This window comes from Sus scrofa, chromosome 6, assembly GCF_054392235.1.
Source record: "Sus scrofa isolate SSC_HxYL_T2T_F1_AM1 chromosome 6, Sscrofa_HxYL_maternal_Yorkshire_Landrace_v2.0, whole genome shotgun sequence".
In the NCBI taxonomy this organism is placed as follows: domain Eukaryota; kingdom Metazoa; phylum Chordata; class Mammalia; order Artiodactyla; family Suidae; genus Sus; species Sus scrofa.
The window spans coordinates 25,513,055-25,537,017 of NC_139388.1; the positions used below are offsets into that span (position 1 = coordinate 25,513,055).

Sequence of the window (23,963 nt, forward strand, 5' to 3'; positions counted from 1 at the left end):
ACTGGGTGAACTTACCTCCATTGAAAAGAGGCCCCTCTCCCAAGTTCATACCCTTTCCTGGAATAGCTCATACTGAATAGCTAACCCAAAAGGGGTGGAAATAAATACCTGGCCCTCTTACTCCATCTCTGGATAACATTGAATGGTTATCTGACCTTAGATGTTCCACCTTGATTTTGCTAAGTTTCTATTAGGACCACACTGTAGTGTAAATTTTCCTTCTGCAAAATCCTATATCCTTTCCTTCTTGACCCTATGAGCATTCCCTCATTAAGTTCCTGCATGGTTGTCTCTGACTCAGTGTCTGTGTTCCAGGGAGCCCAACCTACAGCCTCCTAGTTCTTCTTGCCACCTTGCCCCTTCCTTGACTCTAATTCATGGTGTAAACTTGGCAACAGTATCTGACTATCTAAAGTTTTATTACGACTATTAAATATTCAGATTATTTAAAACTTTCCAAGCTATTTTACATGTAACTCAGCTCCTTACAGTTCTCTAAGGAATGGTCTCTCTTTAGGCTCCCCAACCTCACATTATATCCACCCACTGACATGGTCACTAAACACTAACCTGGGCTCCTTCCAGTCCCAAGGACTGGCCACAGCCTCTTTTCACTACAAGACCTTAGCACATACAAAGCTTGGGAAGGTACTTTGGCCAGCTTGATCTCACCATTCATATGTCAGTTTAAATACTGTTTCCTAAATGAAACCATCACAGATTACCTCATCTAAAACAAGTCTCTGAGAAATTCCATGTTAGACCCTTGTGTCTTTCATTCACAGTAGTTTTCATAGTCTGTGTTTCTTCATATTTACTTATTATTCATCTGCCTCTTGTATGATACTCTAAACTCCATGGTATGGCAAAAAATATACTTGTAATGATTATATGAACATTTATATTGCACCCCAGCACATAGCTCTTTCTCTAATAAGTATTCAGAAATTCATGTGAAAGAGCATGACAGGACATAGTTATATCCATCCTTCCTCCCAGAAAGATTTCTGTTTGGCAATACAAGCCTTCCTTGACTAATTCCCATACAAAATAGCCATGAAAATGTGGACCATATTACGATGTGACCCAATCCTCTCGCATAAACCATGTGGGTAGACACATTCCCTCCACATGTATTGCTGCAGTTGCTAATGGCACCATACACACAGCAAAGTGGATCTGTGAATATGGATCTCTGATGGTGACAAGCACATCAGGGCTCAAGTATTACCTCTGGTTTGATATATGAGTGCTTCAGACCTGGAAGCCTGTCACTCAGTATGGCCCCTAGCCATTCATTTCTTGTGTGATTCCTTTGCTAGTACAAATGGTAGTGATACAATTCCTGATTGGTTGCTGGCAATTGCAACATTTTTTGATGTTCAAATACACAGGGCAGAAAATGTGAAAATATTGTTGAGAAATACAAGGTTATAGAAAATACCTGTCCCGTTTCTGTGTTTCTAAAACATTTCTCCAACATCTGCTTCAGATGAAAACAGAGTTATGTCCTGAAAACAAAAAACAGCTTTCTTGGGCCAAGAGTACAATGCATCATCACAGGTTTACAAAGCTAGAACCAACTGTGCATATGTATGTGTGTGTATACACATTGAGTACTTGAAATAAAGCTCTCAGCCTGCTCAGCATGCCACTGTAGGACACAGAATAGGATCAAGAAATGGTGCAGAACCTTGTGCTCGAGATAAAATGGGATGATCAAGCTGAACAACTAGAACAGGTGCTCCCATGGAAGCAGAACTAATGGAAGAGACAGAAGAAAAAAAAAAGGAACTTTTGTGCAATTAGAGCTCAAAGAGAAGTTTCTGAAATTAAAAAATTGGGTGGAATGGAAGCTCTTTATGTTTGTAAGGCCAGTCAGTTCTCAGTGCAGTATCTGACACATAGGAAATGCTCAAAAAATGAGCCACATGAAAATGATTTCTTGCATAGTCTAGAAAGTAAGCAGCCCCCAACCCAGAGAGAGACCTAAACAGGGCCTGTTCCTATTGCACCTGAAAAGAATCAGGCATATGGTCCCAAACAGCTTACTCTGCAATGGCGTCTTCTTTTATAAGATACTTAGCCTTTTGTGAGTGGAGCTACAGCTGTCTCTGAAAATGGCAACATCTGATCCTAAGGCCTAGAATATAAAGCACTTGAAAATGTCATTCATTTAAGGTTACCCTCTGAAGCTGAGAGCTTAGGGGGGAAAAAAAACAGGCAGTTTTGGTGAAGGAAAAGAGCAACCAAACAACCTTCTTTATGAACATGAAGGACAAGAGTGCATATGCTTTATGCCAGAGACTGGGGGGGGGATTCTAAATAGGTATATCATTTTGGAAAATATATGGTCAGCTAAATAACACAAATGATAAAACTATCTCATTCTAAAAGAAATGCAGACAAGATATATATGGCAGATGACTGTTTATAGCTCTAAAATATCATAGGACCATGATAATTGAAGGTCGTATTAGAGGTGACTTCATAGATGGAAATACAATTAGGATGATGATCCCTTATCAGACAATCTGCTAAGGTTCATAATTCCCACTCCACTCTGTCTGAATTATGATCTCATCTGTAAAATGGAGAATAAAGTGGCACCTACCTCACTGAATCCTTTGGTGCTTATAAAGCCTAGATATATACTAAAAAAATATCCCTACTAAGTTCAAACTTCATTTTACTTATTGGTACACCTTGCAGCCCACCCACTAGGACATTTATGAGGCATCTCACATGCTTCATGTATTGTTTGGGAAGGAAGAAGGGGAAAGGAGGTGGGAGAAATGAGCGTATGACCTCTGTCTTGATTAGAATCACATAGTTTTGGGGTTTAGCCTGATTACCAAGACTTACATCAGAGATACTCATTTGCTGTAAACTGAAGGTAAATAGTAAGAGATATCCAGTGGTAAATACTTAAATCTGTCTGGAATATTCAAAAAGAATGGGTTCTGAGGCAGAAAGAATATGGTCTGTGGCCTGAGAGATGAGCAGAGGTTTGCTCCATTATAATGACAGGGAGGGAACTGGCCAGAAAGAAAAACCTGGCATGAAGGATGCATTGTCATCACTGGGTAATCCAATGAGTAAACGGTTCCAGGACCTGCAGATACCAGAATCTCTGGATGCTCCAGTCCCTTATAGAAAATGATGTGGTATATAGAGTTGGCCATCCGTATCTGCAGGTCCTGAATCTGCAGACATGGAGCACTGACTCTAAGACATACTCTGAAGGGCATATTCTGGAAACCTCAACTTGCAGATGGTATGAGGATGGACCAGAACGTTCTGCAGAACCTTCTGTGCCAGGCTGGAATCCTTGCATTTTGTTCTATAGTGAGACCACAAAGCAGCATTTTTTTTTAATACTTTTCATATTGAAGTGATCTCAGACTACCAAAATCAGTGCAGAAACAGTACAAAACTTTTCCATACACCCTTCACCCATTTTTCCAAAATGTTAACATTTTGTACATCTATAAGTCAAACATGAAAAAAGGAAGTTAACATTGGTTGAGCAAAATGTTGAAAACCTTGGCTTTGCATATTTAGGGTATGTGATTCAACTAACATACAATGGTCTCATTTTCGTAAATGTGGGGATAACTGCTTTGGATGCCTCAATTATGGACTCTTTGGATAGAAAATATAATACATTTTCTGGAATACAAAAAGCTTGCAAATCATTTCTGACTGTTGTGCTTTAAAGAGATGGCTGTCCCTGTGATGAATTAATCATCATGAAGATGCCTTCTTATTGCCTCAGTAGTAGATGTGTGAGTAACAGGTCTGACTCACAGCAAGAGAGAACTCACTCAATATGAAACAACACAGGACTTTTTGACAGATACCTGGTTCTCAAACCAGCTCACTGTGAACATTAGTTTTACGCTTCACAGGTATAAGATTTCCTTCTTTAGGAATTGTTAACCTTCCTATTTGGCTATTATCTTATGAGTACAAGTTCTGATTCAGGCTTTTTTTTTTCCTGGGCCAGGGACTGAATCTTAATTTGGATCACAGCTATGACTACACTGAGTCCTTAACTCACTGCATCAGGCCAGGGACTGAACCCAGGCCTCTGCAGCAACCTGAGCTGCTGCAGTCAGGCCTTTAACCTACTGAGTCACAGTGGGAATTCCCAGGCTCTTTTTGACATCAAGGGTTATGATCAGCATCTTCTGACATGGCTCCCAGTAATGCTTGCCTCCTGGCATTCAATTTACATCATCTCTTCTCTCCCTCCTAGTGTTTGCTAGACCTAGCCAATGTCTTCAATCAAATATAATACAATGAAAGTGATGAGCCATGTCGTCTGTGATTGCATTTAAAAAGACTGACCTCACTTTTCCTCGAACTCCCTCTCTGGCTCTTCTTCATCCTTGCTCTAATGAAAGAAGCTGCCATATGATGAGCTCTCTGTGAGATGGCCCCCTTGGCAAGGAACTGAAAGAAGTCCCTGATCAATAATAGCTTGTGAGGAATTGATATCCTCCACCCAATAATCCATAGGGAAACCGATCCTCCCAAGAGCCACTCAGGTGAGCTGGGACGATCTTTCCCCATGTAAGCCTTCAGAGGAGACACTTGAGTGCATGATATGAAACACCTTGAAGCAGAGGTCATGGTCAAACTGCATCTGGATTTATGACCCACAAAATTGTTAAAATAAATGGTGTTTAAGGCCACCTCATTTTAAGGTAATGCATTCTCTATCAACACATATCTAACGGAAGTGACAAACCAGATACGTAAAGTTCCTACTATTATATAACTGCTATATTAATGGGGGGAGATACTTGGTAAATACATAAATGATGAACAAGTTCGTTTCAGACAAAGATAAGTGCAATGAAGAAAACAGATCATGGCATCTGTGATGGAGAGAGACTACTTTACACTGGATGTCAGGGAGATGACATTTGAGCTGAACCCTGCATACCAAAAACAGAATCATTTAAGTATCCAGGAGCGATTTCCAGTCAGAGAAACTTGTGTAGATATTTCTGAGTAAACGTGAGGAAAGAATTTCAGAAAGAAAAAGTAATTTGAACCAAATAACAACACTATGGGTCAAACTGGCATTTGTACCCAGAATTAAGGACTTTATATCTTCATTTTCGAGTAGTTTCACAAAAGAAGCAAATAGTAAACTCCGACAGATCATCACAATGTTTATACAGACTTGTTTAACAGATCAAATTCAATATGATGTGTCTGGAAGGGAAAACTGGAGAGAGACTCAAGGCGATATATAAAAAGAGAAATAAAGAAATGGAAGGAAAAACCAAAAATGCAAAGAAAGACGTAACAACTCCAATTCTGATTGGTCAGAAGTAGTACTAGACTCCCCAGTTCTGAGAGGTTTAGTACTTTAAAATCCATGCTCAGAAAAGTTCAATGAGTGTGTGGAGAAAGGAAGGAAAGAGAGAAAAGAGAAAGGAAACCTCCTTTTCCCTTTCTTCCCCTCTTCCTTTTATTTTGTAGAAATACTGCAATGGTTAAGTTTATGTACCAATGTGACTGGCCTAAGGGATCGTCAGATAGCTGGTAAAGTATCATTTCCAAGGGCATCTCTAAAGGACATGAGCATCTGATTCAGTAGGGTAAGCAAAGAAATCCTTCGTAATTGTGGTGGGTACCATGTGATCCTTTGGGGCCTGAGTGAAACAAAGGCAAAGGAAAAGCAGATTCTTTTTCTTCTTTAGGACAGCCATCTTCTCCTGCCCTTAGACATTGGAGCTGAGGGCCCTAGACCCTGGGACTTACAGCACCAGCTCCCTAGGTTCTCAGGCCTTTGGACTTAAACTGAATTATAACACTGGTTTTCCTCTCCAGCTTAAAGATAGCAGACAGCAGACTACAGACTTCTCAGCCTCTGTAACTGTGAACCAATTTCTATAGTAAATTTCATATATCCATCCGTCTCCTATTGGTTCCATTTCTTTGGAACCCTAACCAAGAAAGCTATTGTTTATGTAAATAACCTGCAATCCAAAACAGGAGACCAAGTGATATAATCTGACGTAATTTAGATTGGTAAATTTAAAATTCTGTTTTGTTTCCAACCTCAGAACTTTCATCCAGGTGGCGACTTACACACATGACTAGTCACTAAAACTGAAAAACATGTAACTGTGCAGGGTAAGGCTGAGGAGAGATTTTAAGAAATATTTTGGGACCCTACATTTCCAGGTCCTCCTTTCCAAGCGGCAGCATGAAAGGTTTGAGCCTATAACAAATATATTTTTCTTGAGGATAAGGTGGTATTTTCAGCAAGGAATTATTTCCATGAGTTTCTGTTAGCTCAGGAATGGTCGGCATGTCCAAAAATCTCCCAAAGAGAGTGATAATAGAAATTCTCTATTTCAAGATCCACTTAAAAAATTACCAGTGGATCTGAAGAACAAGATACTTTAAGATGAATTTAATTTATTTGATAGCTGCTTCTAGAATCTGAATCAGTTTCTAAACGCTTTTGAGAACTATCAAATTAGCACATTAGGTGAGCCAATTCCTTCCAGCAACTTCTAAATAAGAATAAAAAGACTCTCAATATCTTATGGTCTGTGGCTTTGAAAAAATGCTTATATTTCATTATTGTACTATTCACTCTCCTTTGCATTTATGAATATTCTAGGAGAAACAGAGTAGAAGTTAGACTTTTTAAAAGTTGATCTCTATTTACATTCAATTTGAATAAGCTTCTATTTAAACAGAGAGAGCTGGCTTCCAATTTTAAAACACTAATGAATAAGAAAAATGAAGATAATGCTATGTTTATTCTATTTGGTGCTAATGTGGAATGCTATCGGAGGTGTTTCTTTGTCATTATAATCACAGGAGGCATTTTTTTTTCAAACAATCTCTGCCACCTGTATTCTGTTTGAGATATAATCATTCAATGTCTACAAACAAGTGATAACATTATTATGCATTTCTGTCCCCTTTCATTCTTTATAAGAATGACAAATATCCTTTCTTAGATCCAATAGCTAAGACTGGGCATCAGTGGATTCATTACTATGCCATTAATAAGCAGAGACCTCCTGAGAGTTTAGCTTTTTCAAGCCCCTGTCTTTTATATTTCCTATTGGATTTTCCCAACAAAAGCCTTGCTAGTTGGCCTCTCTTTCATTTTACCATTTCCTTTAAAATAAAAAAAAAGAAAGAAAGAATGGAAACAAAGTCCTGAGATTAGATCAGTGATACTGAAATGGTTCTGACAGCCAGTGACAAGGCTGCCAACCTGAAACGAGATGCTTTCATTATTTATGAACATGAAATGTCACCAATTTCCCCTTCGTCAGATCATTTCATGAGACCGAACCATTTCTGTGGAGCATGAGGGAGTATTTGCACATGTGCAGTCCCCTCCTTACTCAACTCCCCTCCCAACACCAGCCCTTCCATATACCACCCTGGCTCTGTGTCAAATTCTCCTCCCTGCAAAGAAAACTGGTGCATCCGATCATGTTTTGAGTTTCTCTACAAGTCTTAAATCAGGTTGCCTGGAAGGGATGTCAAGTGTGTTCTAAACCAAATGGGACCCTCTGCAATGTGAAGTCATTAGGAAGTCAACTGATGTCTTTAATTCTGTTTCCTCTGCTTCCTTAAGAAGTCAATTATCAGAGGGAAATTAGCAGGAGTTGAAAGGAAAAGACACTATGCCTCTGGCTCCCTGATCTACTTATTGATTTGGTGGTTCAGAAGAAGGGAATCAAATAATGAAGGAAATGAACACAATCCATGTCACTGGGATTATCGATGCAAGAAGGTGATGGGAGCCAGCTATACAGGTATATTTAGCAAATATTTAGCTCCAGTGGCTAAGAAGTGGTGTATGTATTCATTTCCTACCATACTGGCATTTGTACTCTCATCCATCCAAGTTGAGCAGTGAGGCATGTTTAGTAACCAAGCATCTGTATAATAGGGATCTCTTAAGACAAGTATTAACTATCATTTGGTGTTCTGCCCTTAGGTTAAAAAAAAAAAAAAGGCACCTTATACAAAGTTACTATTCCAATGGCAGATTGGAAGTAAAGATGTGAAACATGTTTATAGGCAAAGAGTTAATATCTATAATATTCAACAGCTTCTGTAAATTAACAAGAAAAAAATGGAAGACAAAAATGTACATAGAGAGTTCCCACCATGGTGCAGTGGATTAAGAATCTGATTGAAGTGGCTCCTGTTGCTCTGGAAGTACGAGTTTGATCCCTGGCCCAGCACAGTGAGTAAAGGCTTCGATGTTGCTGCAGCTGCGGCTCAGCCTGTAAACTTCCAAAAGCCATGGGTGTGGCCACGAAAAATATATATATATATACACACATAGTATATAAATGAATTTTATAGCTAAATAATGGTGGCCAATAAATATTCAAAAAGATTTTTAAAAAGGAATCCTCGAGTTTTTGTAGTAAAACCTGATTATAAATCAGTTGTCTGAGGACCAAAGGGGTTTCCCTAAGGGTGATGCTTTCACATTTCTAGAGAGCAGAAATGGGGCTGTAAACAAAGCCTGTCTCTGGTCTCATACTCTTTCAACTAGAACTTAGAATATCAACAGTTACTTCTTCACCTATTGTCCAGGAGGAGAGTTGTGTTTCTACCATCACAAAATTGTGTACATGCTCCAAAGATACTCATCAAATACTAGTTTAAGTAGGAAAGCCCCCAAACCAGGTGATCCAATGGTGTAAATCCCAGTCCAAAGGCAGGGTAAGACTCATGTTCAAGTCTGAGGAGGCAGCCAGACAAAAAATTCCTCCCTTCCTCTGCTTTTTGCTCTATTCAGGACCTTAGTGAATTAGCTATTGCCCATCCATATTGGGGAGGCCAGTCTACTTTACTGAACCCACCAATTACAATGCCAGTCTCATCTAGAAATATCCTCACACACACACACTCGGAAATAACGTTTAATGTGGGCACCCTGTGACCCCAATCAAATTGACACATAGAATAAACCACCACAGTTTTTCATCCTAGTCCTAATACCTCCTCTAGATCCCAGGCTTCATCTTCAGGAGAGAGCGCCCAGATTCTTCAGCTTATGTGACTGGAGAAATCATTTAAGGTCTTCCAATTATTCAGAGTGAGATATGTATAAGAAAATGAACTCCACATTGTATAGGAGCTGTGACAACAATGTTGTTATCATTATCATTAATACAGCTAAGGTTTACTGGGGAAATCCATCTAAGAACTTTGAAAAAAAGTATCTGTAACAAAGGAAATTGGGAAAACATACAATAATTGGAAAGTAAACAACACAGTTTTGGATAACTCTTGTGTCAAAGAGGAAATCAAAGGAAAAAATAGAAAATATCTTGAGACAAATGTAAACAAAAACATTACATACCAAAACTTTTGGGATACAGCAAAAGCAGTACTAAGAGTGAAATTTATAGTGATAAATACCCATGTTAAAGAAGAATAAAGCACTCAAGAACAATATAATGTTATACCTCCAACAACCAGAAAAACATACTAAGTCCAAAGAAAGCAGAAAAAAATAAAGATTAGAGCAGAAACAAATAGAGTCTAGAAAAGCAATAAAAGATCTGACAAAACTAAGAGTTGGTTATTTGAAAAGATAAAATCTACAAACCTTTAGCTAGGCTAGAAAAAAGAAGAGTCAAATAAAATTTAGAAGTTACAGACAACACATAACTGATGTCACAGAAATTAAAAGATCAAAAAGGACTATTATGAATAATTATATTGAACAACAAATTGGGCAATTTAGAAATGGATAAGTTCCTAGAAACACACAGCCTACCAGGGTCAAATCAAGAAACAGAAAACTTAAACAGATCAATAACAAGGATACAGAATCAGTAGTCAAATCCTCCTCAAAAAGGCCCAGGATCACATGGTTTCAAAGATGAATTCTACCATTCTATGAATATTATCAATCTTTAAGTTTTTCCAAAATAAAGAATGAGGGAAAATTCATCCAAATAGCAGGATACAAGATTAACATTCAGTCACTGGTTGCATTTCTATACTAAGAATCAAATATCAGAAAAAGGAGTATTAAAAAAGTTATCTTTTAAAATTGCATCCAAAAAATTAAAATACCTAGGAATAAATCTGACCAAGGAGGTGAAAGACTTATAACCAAGAACTATAAAACATCAATAAAGGAAATTAAAAAGGATTCAAAGAAATGGAAAGATATCCTATGCTCCTGGATTGGAAAAATTAACATTGTCAAAATGTCCATACTACCTAAAGCAATCTATAAATACACTGTGATCCCTATTAAATTACCCATGACATTTTTCCAAAGAACTTGAACAAATAATCCAAAAATTTATATGGAAACATAGAAAACCCAGGATTGCCAAAGAAATCCCAAGGGGAAAAAAAGCAAGGTGGGAGGCATAACTCTCCCAGACTTCAGACAATACCACAAAGCTACAGTCATCAAAACAGTGTGGTATTGGTAAAAAACAGACGTACAAATCAATGGAACAGAATAAAGAGCCCAGAAATAAACTTTGACACCTACTGTCAATTAATATTTGACAAAGGAGGCAAGAATATAAAATGGGCAAAAGACAGTCTCTTTAACAAGAAGTGCTGGGGCAACTGGGCTACTGCATGTAAATCAATGAGGTTAGAACATACCCTCATACCATGCACAAAAATCAACTCAAAATGGCTTAAAGACTTAAACCTAAAGACATGACACCATAAATATCCTAGAAGAGAACACAGCCAAAACATTTTTACATAAATCATACAAATGTTTTATTAGGTCAGTCTCCCAAAGCAATAGAAATAAAAACAAAACAAAACAAACAAACAAAAAAAACACAAATGGAATCTAATCAAACTTAAAAGCTTTTGCACAACAAAGGAAACCATAAATAAAAAGAAAATACAACCTAATAATGGAAGAAAATATTTGCAAATGATGCAAAAGGGCTAATCTCCAAAATATACAAACAACTCATATAACTCTATAGCAAAAAAAAACAGAAAACCCAATTGAAAAATGAGCAGAAGATCTAAATAGATATTTTCCCATTTTGGCATATGGATTGCCACCAGGCACATGGAAAAGTGCTCAATATCACTTAAGCATTAGAGAAATGCAAATCAAAACTACTATGAGATACCACCTTATACCAGTCAGAATGGCCATCATTAATAAGATTACAAATAACAAATTCTGGACAGGGTGGAGAGAAAAGGAAATCCTCCTACACTGTTGGTGGGAATGTAAATTGGTATAACCACTATAGCAAACAGTACGGAGGTTTCACAGAAAATTAAATACAAAATTACCATATGATCCAGCAATCCTACTCCTGGGCATGCATCTGGACAAAACTGTAATTCAAAAAGATACATGCACCCCTATATCATAGCAGCACTATTCACAATAGCTAAAACATGGAAACAACCTAAAAGACCATTGACAGATAAATGGATTAAGATGTGGAGCATATATGCAGTGGAATACTACTCAGCCATAAAAAAGAATGAAATAATGCCATTTGCAGAAACATGGATGCATCTAGAGATTCTCATACTAAGCGAAGTCACAAAGAGCATGACAAATATCATGATATCACTTATATGTGAAATCTAAAACAGGATACAAATGAACCTAAAATAGAAACAGACTCCCAGACATAGAGGACAGACTTGTGGTTGCCAAGGAGGAAAGCAATGGGTATAGTGGGATGGACGGGGAGTTTGGGGTTAGTAGAAGCAAACTATTACATTTATAATGAATAAACAACAAGATCTTATTGTACAGCACAGGAAATTATACCCAATCTCCAGGAATATACTATGATGAAAAATTAAATTAAAAAAATGTTTATTTATGTATGACTGAGTCACTCTACTATAGAGCAGAAATTGACACATTGCAAAACAACTATATTTTAACATAAAAAAAATCCCCCAACCAAAAGAATAAGGGAACACTTCTAAACCCATTTTATGAGTCCAGTTTTACTTGACACCAAGGACAGACAGATACTATAAGAAAACTATGGGAGTTCCCGTCTTGGTGCAGTGGTTAACGAATCTGACTGGGAACCATGAGGTTGCAGGTTTGATCCCTGCCCTTACTCAGTGGGTTAGGGATCCGGTGTTGCCATGAGCTGTGGTGTAGGCAGCTCAGATCCCACGTTGCTATGGCTCTGGTGTAGGCCGGTGGCTACAGCTCTGATTAGACCCCTAGCCTGAGAACCTCCATATGCTGTGGAAGTGGCCCTAGAAAAGGCAAAAAAAAAAAAAAAAAAAAAAAAAAAAAAAAAAAGGAAAACTATGTAATATCCCTGATCAATGGGGATGCAGAAATTCTCAACAAAATATTAAAAAACAAATTTAGCAGCACAATAAAAAGATCAAGGGGGATTTATCACTGGAATGCAAGGGAAGTTCATTATATGCAAATGAAATCAATGTGTTATCATGACAGAATGAAAGTTAAAAATCACATTATTATCTCAATGGATGTGCAAAAGCATTTGACCAAATTCAGTACCTTTTCTTGATAAAAACTCAACTAATTAGTATATATAGGTGGAACTTACCGTATTAATAAAGATCATATATGAAAAGCTAACATACTCAACACTGAAAAGCTGAAAGATTTTTTTCTAAGAGCTCGAACAAGGTAAGGATGCCCATTCTTGCTTTTTCTATTCAACATAGTAGTGAAATTATTTCATTTAATCCTAACAAAACTCCTAGAGGTAGGTAATATTATCATGCATATTTTTACAAATAAATAAAAGAAACACAGATAATTAGAATGCATTTCCTTAGTACATATATCTGGTAGAAGTTGAGGTAGGTTTCAATCTCAGGCCAATTCTAACTTTTGCACATTAGAACTTCTCGTCCTACCAAATGAGATAATATGTTTTCAAAAAGTTATGACGCTGGAAACAATACGTACTTGATAATTATTAACTCAGAAATCACTATGTACGACTTTGTGCAGTTCCTCCTATGAAGAAGCATCGTGATGAGCAAGCATCTTATTGCTGAAAAAGCCTTTTTTGCATATAACAAAATATGCAGAGACTGGGCTAAGTATATGTAATAATGCCATTCTGTTGTATGTGTGTGATTTGTTTGCCTACAACTAAACCCATCATGTCTTCAGTTGTGTGCTCATCAGTTCTCAAAAGCTAAACACCCTCAGGCCAGGTGAAGTGTTTCATTTTGATTCAACTCCTGGGATGAGGAAGGGGTTAGTCTGAAACTGACCTGATGGTTCAAAAGATTTTATATTTTTTCAATTTATTTCAATTATTTTATATGTTCTAGGGCTGAACAACAGGCTACCAGCAATATGTTCTGCCTCCGACTGTTTTAATACTACATTCTTCAGCTCTTAGTAGCTTTCTCTACTCCTACAATAATGTTGGGCAAAGACACAAAATTACATTGTCATTTGGCTGTCCTCATTACCTGCTGTATCTCCTCACTGTATTTCAACTCCCTACCTGAGCAGAGAGTGAAGATGCTCACAAGTGAGCACTACAGGTGATACAGCACTAAGCCTCAGAACTAGACTGAAGGTCCGTATCTCATGGACCATGCACTGCTCAAGTTTCTTTGTGAGCTGTGAGGAGCTAAAAGACAGATACCTGACTCAGCTCATCTCTACTCATTAATCACAGGAGATGAATGCCTTATGCCTTCCCAAATTCCACTTGTATTTGGAAATTAGTAGACTGTTCACTTAATATATACTAAGATCGTTCAATTAAAAATACTAATTTTTATATATTTTTTAATGTCTCCTACAACTTAGGTTTACTGCACACACTTTGGGATAAGAGATATAATTCATGCCTAGTCAATCAGGATACTTTGTTGATGGCTGAGAACATGTCTCGAAATGGATAAAAAAATACATTTTTGGGAATTCTGTTGACACTGGGAGAAGAAAAACCTTTCTCCCCACCACACCTGATGATGTACAAAGGGGGAAACTGGTGACTGTCTTCCCCTCCCATCTGGGAACCTTATTGGAGAAGGAAGCCAAAATAGTGGAAAGTATGCACAAAAGATGGGTTCTACATGGTTCAAATATCTTCATTTTTTCCTTTTTATATCAAACAGTATGAATTTAGCTTTTCTCTTGCTTTTAACTAGAAAAATACTGAGCTATGTAACTACAATTTCCACAAGATATATAAGATATTCCAACTATCTTTCTTATACAGTGAGCCAAAAATCAACTGGACAAGAAATCACACATTTATATATATATATATATATATTCAGCACACCTTCTCCTGTTACTATTTGTTGTCATTTTTGGGGGGGAATATAGAAATGATTATTTTTGAGAGCTTTCAATGAGAGGGAAGAAAATATACTCTTAGCTTCCAACCTAAAGTAAACTTCCGGAGTTCCCGTAGTGGCGCAGTGGTTAACGAATCCGACTAGGAACCATGAGGTTGCGGGTTCGGTCCCTGCCCTTGCTCAGTGGGTTAACGATCCGGCGTTGCCATGAGCTGTGGTGTAGGTTGCAGATGCGGCTCGGATCCTGCGTTGCTGTGGCTCTGGTGTAGGCCAGTGGCTACAGCTCCGATTCGACCCCTAGCCTGGGAACCTCCATATGCCGCGGGAGCGGCCCAAGAAATAGCAACAACAGCAACAACAACAGCAACAGTAAACTTCCATTTGAAAAAAAAATTCGCATATATTACTATTAACCATTTTCTCCTGACACTCACTCAAATGAAAGAGACACACAGAGCAAAACTACTGGTTTAATGAGATCGATTGGCACTAACCCCTATCTACTATCTTTTTTTTTTTTTTTTTTTTTGGTCTTTTTGCCTTTTCTTGGGCTGCTCCTGTGGCATATGGAGGTTCCCAGGCTAGGGGTCGAATAGGAGCTGTAGATGCCATCCTATGCCAGAGCGACAGCAACGTGGGATCCTAGCAACATCTGCAACCTACACCACAACTCAAGGCAACACCGGATCCTTAACCCACTGAGCAAGGCCAAGATAGAACCTGCAACCCCATCGTTCCTAGTCGGATTTGTTAACCACTGAGCCACGACAGAACTCCTCTACTATCATTTTTACTACCAATGATTTATCGTATTTTAAGCACTTTCTGTATTCCAGACACTATGAAAAGTACCTTATATATTTCCTCAATGAATCTTCAAAATAACAGATGTGACAAGTTCTATTAAAATCCATTAGTATTCTACTTTAAATTAATAAAATAAATCTCAGAGAAATAAACATTCTTCCCCAAAACCCACGAGCTAGCACAAGTAGTAGTCTGTGAATTTAATTCAGTTCTGACTCTATAATATAGAATCCATGCTTATAGCTATCCTTATATAGTGTACACAGACCTTTTTAGCTTACATTAACTCATTTAAATTACATAAAACACCCTTAATTCAAAGAAAAGAAAGTTATTCACAGCATATTCTCACACAGAATTGTTTTCCCCTAATTCTGTGTCTTTTTTTTCCTTTATTTTACTCTCCTCTTCCTATTCTCTTTAAGTCTAGAAAGAATAGGGAGTTCCCAATAATGTCGAGATGCCCAATTTATACTTTATGTGTATTATCTACATAAGGAGAGAATTGCTCTCCCTCCTCATATCAATGAATATATAACATGATCCAATGCCAACCACAATGGAAAACATTAAGTATAAAATTCATACCCCATGTTCTATCAACCTCAACAAAAAAAAGGAAGGTACAGAACCAAAGTCTATCTTCATCATTTCCTTAATATACACATTGAAGCAAAGAAGGTAAAATGATCTCGATAATAATAGAAATAGCAACTGCAGTTGTAAAACTCAGGCAAAAAGTAGCTTAGATGAACCAGGAAGTTAACTTACCCTGTCTTACAACCAGTGGTATCCCTTTTCCTTTGCACAAAGACAATGGTCCCTTTGATTCCCTCTATTAACATAAACAAGCCTCTTAGCAATCTCCTACCTTCCTCCAGCATACAGAAGAAGGCTGACTCCACAACTAGTGTTCATCAAGATTCCTGCCCAGCACTGGCATCTGTTATGGAAAATTATATGAATTAGAACCAGATTTGGATTTTACTTCCACTTCAGTTTTTCATCTTATCCCAAGTATCAAAGACTGCTTCATAAAATGTGAAAACTCATTGTATCCTGTTTGTGCAAAAAATACTATCTAAATTTTACAATGAGTAGAATAAAGATGAGACTGATTTCATTATTACCACCCAAATTTCAGCCTTCAATACTGCTATGCTGTTTTAAAATCTTTATTGTGCTATATCAGGTACAAGTACTTTTATTTTTTATTAAAACTGGATGTATTGTGAGCACCTAATAGATGTGGCAGAGGACTTATGTAGTAGGAACTCATTAAATGATTACTAAGTGAATAGAGAATTCATATTTTCATACAACCCAAGATTGATATACGGTAAGGTTAACTGAAAAGTCTTACTCACATGGCTTCGTAAAGTTAGCATTATATTAAAAAATGTTGGAAGAGAATTACTTTATCCTTTTGGAAATTAGTTAACCATTTTTTTTTTTTTTTTTCTTTTTAGGGCCACACCTGCAGCATATGGAAGTTCCTGGACTAGAGATGCAATCAGAGCTGTAATTGCCAGTTTACACCATAGCCATGGTAATGCCACCTGAGCCCTATCTTCGACCTGGCTGCAGCCCACAGCAATGCCGGATCCTTCAACTCACTGAGTGAGGCCAGGGATTGAACCCGAATCCTCAAAAACACTGTGTTGGATTCTTAATCCACTGAGGCACAACAGGAACTCCCAGTTTCCATTTATTTTATTAAAGAGGTAAGGCAAAATTGGTGACACAAAATAAGTTCATCTCCAATCATTAAACTCATTTTAACTAAAAATAATTATTATTAAATAGTAACTAAGACGCCTTTCAGTAATAAGGTGTCCTCCATTTGTGAATTATCTTGCTTGATTTTCTTTCTCAATCTCTGAGATAGGAACAACGAAAGAAGTGCTAGAACAGAACTCTGTTAAACTTGTGGACCTTAGGTTTTGACCTCATCTTCTGATTTTAGTCTATCGTTTCTTACAAAGACGCTACTTATTTACTGACAGGACGAGGAAGATTCTATTAATAGTTACTCAATGAATAAAAAGTGTCATCCAATGTAATACTATATAATACTGAGAACAACAAACCACTACACTCCGTATGGTGAATCTATCGAATTCGGCAAAGGAAAAGAGTCACAAAGGCTATTACCAAACGGGTTAGTTTTGTCCCACATACAAGCCAAAAACGCCAAGACGCCGAGGCTCCCTGCAAAAAGAGAACTTATTATTCACAAGGAAGCCAAAACAAAAACGGAGAAGGGAGAACAAACCTTAGCGCCACCTTCTCGAAGGTATTTATGGGATACAGGAGCACCCTGCTCTGAAGCGTGGGGAGCATGAGGAAAGGCGATTTGAAATAAGGCAACTGTGTTAATCATCGTTCTGCGCAGGCGTAACCAAGCCACAGCCCTCTGCAGGGTCAAAACAGCTGACACTGCGCATGCCCAGCTGGAAGGTTTGCGGACTTATCCAGTCAAAACCGGCTCTGCTCAAATAACCCACAGCTGACTCCTGATTCCTGGAAACCCCCTCAGACAGTCCTCTCCTTTAGCCTGAGCGCCTGCCGAGTCCGGATGAGCAAGTTTTTTTTTTTTTTTTAATCAGAACAGTTAAAACAATCTTGCTTAGCGAAGGCAGGTTGACAAGTATAATGAATTTAACTGACAATTACCCATGGTTTCAAGAGCATAGTTAGTATTCCATTTATATAATATTCAACAGTAATTCGTGGCATTAGAAGTCAGGTTACCTTTGGGCGTGAGGGGTAGTGACTGAGAGAATATGAAATGGGGCTTTTGAGGGAATGGGTTTATTGATTGGGATGCTTCTTACATAAATGTCTTCATTTTAGGAAGCAGCTGCTTATCTTGCTGTTCACTTAAGATCTGTGGGGGTTTTTTGTTTGTAGGCTAGAGGTAAATAACATTGTATTAAAGTTTAAAAATAAAACAAAATTGATCAGAGACAATTTTGCATTTTCAAAACAATGAAAAAGTAGATACTAGGGAAGAAAATCAACACAAATTCTTTGTGAAAACTTACATTTTTGAATCCTTAAATAAAGATTATTTGGAATAATTTTTTTTCCCCAACAAATGCAAGTGATGTGTATTTGAGGAAGGAAAATAGCTTTTTTTTTTTTTTTTTTTTGCTTTTTAGGGCTGCACCCATAGGGCTAAGGGGTCAAATCTTAGCTACAGCTCCCAGCCATAGCCACAGCCACAGCAACACAGGATCCAAGCCATGTCTGCACCCTATACCACAGCTCCAGGCAAAGATGGATGCCCCATCCACCTAGAGAGGCCGGGGGTCAAACCCACATCCTCATGGTTACCAGTTGGATTTGTTTCTGCTGCACCACAGCAGGAACTCCAGAAGATACCATATTCTAAGGGACTTTATTTGTTATACTTTTGGTAGTACTAACTGACGGGTCATTCAAAAAAAGATCTTTAATAATTAAAATAATAATTACTTTTGTCTATAGTATTAACTTTCAACAAACAGAAAAATGATAGAGCTGGGTAAAAATTAAGTAGCTTTTTAAATTTTTTTAAGTCTCTGAAGATTCTCTAAGATGAAAACTGCTGTTTATTAATTTCACCTAAATTCACAGTTGTTTTCACTTTTTCTTATGACATTTGAGTCTGAACATTGAGGAAGGAGGCTAACGCCAAGTTATCAGCTCTACTTTTATCAGAGCTAAAAGTAGATAAATGTTAGAACTGCCTTAAATAATCCATTTTGTTACATAAAACCATTTATAAATACATACACACTTTTATAGTTCATTTCATCTTTAAGTATGCTTTGGTTATGTGATGTTTTTATTTTTAGTCATTCTTCTTACCTAGAATCTTGAAATTCCTAGGAATGTCAAAAAGGAATCGGATCCTTGATGTGTGCAGGTTGATTCACTGAGCTGTGGGCTGGATAGGTGTTCTGTGTCTATCTCACCATTTGAAAGAATCCTCAAAGCTGAATAATCAAATAGCTAGCAAGAGAATCCTAGGAAAAGGAAGATTTCTCTATTTTCTAGGACTGTACTTCCCAAGGTAAGTCCTGGGAAACATTCATACTAAGGAAAGTTCATTGGAGTTCTAAGGAGAGAAAAATGATTTCACGCCAAAATTAAATTTGGGAGGTATTAGGGAAAATGATCTTTTCTTTCTCCTAGTAATTGATATATGTGGAAAATCCCCTTTCACAAATGCATAACATCCTTTATTTTCAAGTGTGACATGAAATATTTACCACCCGTTACTTGGATCATGAAGATTTTTCAGTAAATTCCATGTGTTCCTTTTCTGACAATATTAATTATGTTAGAGTTAAAATAAATATTTATAAAAGTTCCCATTTATTTCAAAATTAAGCAACACATTTCTAAATATTCTGAAGGTCAAACAAGAAATACAAGGGAAATCAAAACATATTTCAGAATGATGAGAATGAAAACACTTCTGTTTTTGTGGAATGGAGCGAAGGCAGAACTTATAGGGATATTTAGAGCTTTCAATGTTTATATAATAAAAGAATTAATAAAAATAAAAATGCAAATTAATGAAACAGAAAAGTGACAATAGGAAAAAACAGTAATCCACATATAAAACTTAATAAACCCCTATCCAAGCTGATCAAGAACAGATAAAGTCAGCCAATTTCTAAGAACAGGTTTTTAAGAGTTAATATCACTACAGATCCTGCAGAGAGTACAGGGATAATAAGAAAATACAAATATTTTATACAGTAATTGAACAGCTTGGATAAAATGAGAAAACTCCTTAAGCAAAACTTACCAAAAATGGTTCAAAAAGAAAGAAAATAGCTCTCTATACAATAAAATTTTTGAATTATTTAAAAGATTTACACCAACAAAAAAGATCCAGTCCAGAATGGTTTCACTGACAAATTACAGCAAACATTTAAGGAAGAAATAATGCCAAACTTAGACAAAATAGTTTTTTTTTTGTTTTTGTTTTGTCTTTATAGGACCGCACCTGTGGCATATCGAAGTTCCCAGGCTCAGGGTCTAATCAGAGCTGCAGCCACGGGCCTACACCACAGCCACAGCAATGCAGGATCCGAGCCACGTCTGCGACCTACACCACAGCTCGTGGCAACGCCAGGTCCTTAAGCCAGTGAGCGAGGTCAGGGATCGAACCTGCAACCTCATGGTTCATAGATTTATTAACCACTGAGCCACGGTGGGAACTCCCACAAAATAGTTTTTAAAAAAACACAGGAGGTAGAATACCACTAAATTGTTTCATGAAGTGAGCATAACTCTGAAATTAAAACCTGACCAATATATTGCATGAAAATAAAATTCTGAAAATGATACCTTGTGGTCTTGGAAATACATATCCTTAAAAAATTAGCAATCTATATACAAGGATAATAAATTATGACTGTGGGGGGCAGAATAACAGCGTCCCAAAAATGTCCACTGCTAATTCCTGGAAACCTCAGAGTTAGTTACATGGCAAAGAAATAAAGGTAATAATTATTTGCTAATCTGATAACTTCTTTTTTTTTTCTTTTCTTCGTCTTTTGTAGTTTTTAGGACTGCACCTGTGGCACATGGAGGTTCCCAGGCTAGGGGTCAAATCAGAGCTGTAGCTGCCAGCCTATGCCACAGCCATAGCAACTCAGGATCCAAGCTGTGTCTGCAACCTACACCATAGCTCATGGCAATGACGGATCCTTAACCCACTGAGCAAAGCCAGGGATCGAACCCAAATCCTCATGGATACTAGTCAGATTTGTTACCCGCCGAGCCACGATGGGAACTCTGCTGATCTGTTAACTTTAAAACAGGGAGATTATATTGGATTACCTGCCTGAGCCCAAAGTCATCACATAGGTCTTACAAGTAGAACAGGAAGGCATAAGAAAAAGAAGAAAGAGGTGGCACCATGAGAAAAGCTCAGTCTAACACTGATGTCCTCACAAAATGTCTAGATCATGAGAGACTCATGATTTTTTTTTAAAAAAGTAATTAACTGATTACTGTATAAAATCCATGATTTGCATGATTCGAAAGTCAACTTCAGAGTTTATAGTAACACTGGATCATTTTTAAGCTTAACATTTTGTTTATTCTAAAATTTAATATAATATATGCTATCCAGTTTTAAATAAATATGAACTTACGCAGATTTTAAAAATCTGTTTCCTTGCCTCAATTGAAACATAATAAAATATATGCATCTGTACACAACACCTTCATTCAAGGCACTTAATATGTAAACCTAATGGCTGTTAATTCCAAAGAATATCATTGAAAGTGATGGTATAAAAAAATGATAGATTTAATAACACTAACAGGGTGTTAAGATAACAAAAGGCTTGATTAAATAGAGGACATTGATATGCTGTATTCACATCTTATGACAGAATCATCCTCACCAGGATTCCAGTAGGAACTATAAGGATAAGTGTTTCATTTCAGTCATACTCCAAGAACTTGTTAGAAATACACACTCTACTCCTATTAAATCAGAATCTGCATTTTCACAGAATTGGAAATTTGAATATGCATTACACTTTGAGAAAATGCTATCTAGAGAATGAGCATAAAACTGAATTTAGTAAAAAATGTAGAGTTAGAATATGTATATATAGCATCATTCTTACTTTATTTCCCTCTCAATTCCTTTCTAATACACACATTCTAATATGTCATATATTAATAGCCCAGAATTATTTGTAAACTGTGATATAATGTTTTTATTCCTGGAAGGGTATCCTGGTGTATTAATAGAAAGGTAAGAAGGTAAAAAATAGAAATAATACATCATCATTATAATACATAATATCTTTTTAAAAAATTAATGAAGAAGGAGTTCCTGTGTTGACACAGTGGGTAAGAATCTGAATGCAGCAGCTTGGGTCACTGCAGAGGCATGTGTTCAATCCCTGGCCTGGGAACTTCCACATGCAACAGGTGCAGACTTAAAAACATTAAGAAAGAAAAATTAACTAAATATCGGGCAGCCTCATAAAAGAGTAGACATTACCTAATATATACTATGAGGAAGGTTATAATAAAGAAGAAAATGTTTGTGATTGAAAAACAAATGATATAGGAGTTCCCATCATGGCGCAGTGGAAACAAATCCAACTAGGAACCATGAGGTTGCAGGATCGATCCCTGGCCTCACTCAGCAGGTCAAGGATCCGGCGTTGCCATGAGCGTGAGCTGTGGTGTAGGTAGCAGATGCAGCTTAGATCTGGTGTTTCTGGAGCTGTTCTTCGCCTGGGACACTCCATATGCCATGGGTGCAGCCCTAAAAAGACAAAAAAACAGAAAAAAATAATATAAAAGCAAAACTGTGTATAATGAGCAAACAAATCAAATGAACATGAAAACTAAGCATATCACAAAGGAACATTTCAAGAATTTATAAAAAACACTTTATTTTTTGCCAATGGAGCACTGAGCCATTTTAAAATTGTGTTTGAGTTTATATAATTTTCCTATTTTATTTAACTGGATGTATCGCTTTTTATTTTTATTGATTTATTTTTGTCTTTTGTGTAAAGACATAACCTCCCATGGCATAAGGAGTTTCCCAGGCTAGGGGTTGAATCAGAGCTACAGCTGCCAGCCTATGCCACAGCCACAGCAATGTGGGGTCCGAGCCACGTCTGCAACCTACACCACAGCTCACGCTCATGGCAACGCCGGATCCTTGACCTGCTGAGTGAGGCCAGGGATCGATCCTGCAACCTCATGGTTCCTAGTTGGATTTGTTTCCACTGCGCCATGATGGGAACTCCTATATCATTTGTTTTTCAATCACAAACATTTTCTTCTTTATTATAACCTTCCTCATAGTATATATTAGGTAATGTCTACTCTTTTATGAGGCTGCCCGATATTTAGTTAATTTTTCTTTCTTAATGTTTTTAAGTCTGCACCTGTTGCATGTGGAAGTTCCCAGGCCAGGGATTGAACACATGCCTCTGCAGTGACCCAAGCTGCTGCATTCAGATTCTAACCTACTGAGCAAGGCCAGGGATCAATCCTGCAACCTTCATTAAGCACTGAGCCACTACGGGAACTCTGATTATCTCTTTTAAAATTAAAATAATTAATTTGGAAAATACTTTTGTGAAATGAAAAAAAAGAAGGCTAAAATTGGGATTCCTTTCACTGAATATGAATAAACATAGACACAAAATAAAATAGGGCAGAAGAGAGAATTCTGAGGTGTCCTAAATTCCATCTCTTACTGAAAATAGGACAATGTAACAAGAATCCTGACTTGCCCTCAATTTTGTCTGTTTCTGCTAAGTCAGCTTTATACTAATACAGAAGGTGGTATTTTTGACATAGATTTCTGATTGGCACTCATAACAGTTAACTGTCCACCAATGTGTAATTGAAATTAACTCTTAGAGAGTTATTTCTCCCCTCAAACTATAAATATGTAGAGAGTTATCTGTGAATGAGGCAGGGAAAAGTGGATGCAGAAGGAGGAATCAACAGAACCATTCCAAAATGTCCACAGATCTTTGTGACTTTGCTTTATCTTGAGTAACTGAATGAAACAAAGATATAACTATGTCCTACTTTTGTTTCTTTTTTTTTTTTTTTTTACAAAAGGACTTGCTTTCTAAACTTCTTTGAGCAAAATCAATCTAGGCCCTCCATCATTGTTTTTACTAATGAGCCAAGTTTTATTTTAAATTTTAAAATCTATCTGTATATCTATCTATCTATCTATCTATCTATCTATCTATATATATATATACATGCACCTATTTTCAGCAGATTGTTTTCATGCAGCATTCATTGATTAAAATAGTTGATATCAAATAAGGTCAATTTGT

General features: G+C 37.1%; 1 protein-coding gene across 1 annotated transcript in view; it reads right to left on the minus strand.

Moving 5' to 3' along the window:
* Window positions 1–17,470, minus strand: part of CDH8 (cadherin 8) — a 1,221,794-nt gene extending 1,204,324 nt beyond the window's left edge. Inside the window, exons 1-2 of the mRNA XM_084959944.1 lie at window positions 17,393–17,470; window positions 15,989–16,060 (exon numbers count right to left, since the gene is read on the minus strand). The gene's annotated coding sequence lies outside the window, so the exon portion shown is untranslated. The remainder of the gene's footprint in view (window positions 1–15,988; window positions 16,061–17,392) is intronic.
* Window positions 17,471–23,963: the final 6,493 nt, after the last annotated feature.